Genomic DNA, 2,107 nt, shown 5'->3' with positions numbered 1-2,107 from the left:
CCTCTGTGTTTCAGGTGTGCAGTGTTTTTTTTTTTTTTTTTTTTTAATATTACCAAGATTTAGTTGTAGGAGCTGACACGTTCCATGTCATTCATCTGCTAAATCTGATCTTTCTCTATAAAAAAAAAATTAACATCAAAATTGGTTAGCTTATTTCAAGAAATAAAGGTTTGCATTGCAACGTTTGCTCTGAGCAGGTGCGCAAGACCTTTAAAGAAGATCTAGAATATTCTCAACAAGACGCTCCCTGCTGTCCCATGAAAGCAGCCCGAGCGTGGCAAGCTGAACGCAGCGCGGGGCTGCAGCCGCCCGCCCTCAGCCAAGCTTCGCTTTTGCCCAGAGTCATGGCCTGCACCTGGCACCCACGCCGAGGCATCAGTGCCAGGAGACTTCTCCTCGCAAGCTCGGCTGTGACCTGTGCCTGCAGAGCCCCAGCCCAGCAGAGGTGACAAAGGGAAGGGGACAGCACCGACTCGCGGATCCCATGGGCTCCCGCCGGTGCAGCGTGGGCGAAGGAGCTGACACCAGAAGCATCTTCCCAAGTGGAATGCTGAGGCCTTAATGAGATTTTTTCCCAGAGAAAAATCAGCTCCCTTGCCAGCACTTAAATCAGCCTGCTTCAAAAAGAACTACCCAGACATTAGCCGAGGACTCTTTCAATTAAATCTTTAAGGATGAAAAGGGACGTAATGATAAAACTTGAATGTAGCCACGAATAACATCCAAGGATTAAGAGATCCAGATAACAGGGATCTGATCAGCCTTGGTAAGGGTTTGTCTGCACAAAGGGACTAGTAGCAACAAGACCTACGGAGGCCGGGAGGCTCCTGCTCCCCGACTCTCACTGGGACACCCGCTGTGACCTCAGAGACCCCGTCCTTGTGGGGCTGGAAAGGCAGCCCAGGACTGAGGGGCTTCAGTGTGAGCGAATCCTCACTTCAATGCTTTAACTGTATTTCTGCTTTATTCTCTGCAAATTAATGAGCGATTAGCAACAATACAAAGATCTTTAGATAGTCTGCATTCACGAAATTTCATCGGTTTCAAACTCTTTATGAAAACTTAAACCAATGAAGCCTACAGGCTCCCGAACTTCTAAGAAAAGAGTAAAACACAACATGAGAAATTTATATGATTACTGTTGACCAGGTTGACTTATCTCTAATAAACCAAGGAATATAATCCGACTTTCCGTTCACCTGCAAGGACATTGATTTTTGAAGGCAAAACCAGCAAAACCCAACCGACAGAGACGTCGTGTCAGAGAACAAAAGCTTCAATAGACATGTTACACGCACCATTCACTCATTACCTTTTTTCCCCAGGCTGAAGAAGATTGCCGCAAGGATAAAAAAAAATTTAAAAGACCAAACACAATGGCTTTATTTTCGAGAACTGATGATGCACACAGGGACACCCTCATGTATCCATTGTCCTGTGGACCATAAAGGGATTTAAAATTCGGAGTCTCTGGTCCATTTGGTGTATGCTGGGTTGTTACTCCCAGGGATTGTAAAGGGAAATCAGACTGGGCAGAGCAGGAAAGCTTGCTAGCAACACCCATGAGCTTCTGTGTATGCAATGGGACAAATCCCTTTGTTGGGACCTCTGAAAGTTGTTATTTGTATTAATAAAAGTGCCGGTCTTGTAACACAGAGACAGTGGTGTCTGCTGGTGCATGCCTGTGCGCAGAAAAAGCCATCTGGGGACTGGTGGACAAATGCCAGTCTTAAAAGAATATTCCTCCCAAATACTGGGAGAAAAAAGAAATTCCACAAGGATGTTTCCAGGCCGACACCACTGTGCCAGTACAGAGCAAAGTGAAGAGAGGGTTTATGGTGCTGGCCAGGGAACACGGTCCCAGGTTGCTCAGTGCTCTGCTCCAACAGCCTGGAGGTTAATGTAGAAGTGCCAAAACTGAGCCCAGACCTCCAGAAAGTGCAGTCCCTACGCCCAGCAGACCAGCTCAGAGGGACACCAACACCGCTGGGTGGGAGTGCCCAGAGAAGCCTTTTCCTACAAAACCAGTTACACTGTCTTTGCAATCTTCTTATTTTAATTTTTTATTTTCAGTGACATGTAGAGATGGGCATCTATAAGACACATC

Source organism: Apaloderma vittatum, unplaced genomic scaffold (genome assembly GCF_000703405.1).
Source record: "Apaloderma vittatum isolate BGI_N311 unplaced genomic scaffold, ASM70340v1 scaffold3709, whole genome shotgun sequence".
Classification (NCBI taxonomy): Eukaryota; Metazoa; Chordata; class Aves; order Trogoniformes; family Trogonidae; genus Apaloderma; species Apaloderma vittatum.
The sequence above is the reverse complement of the archived record's forward strand: the minus strand, read 5'-3'. Positions refer to the sequence as shown.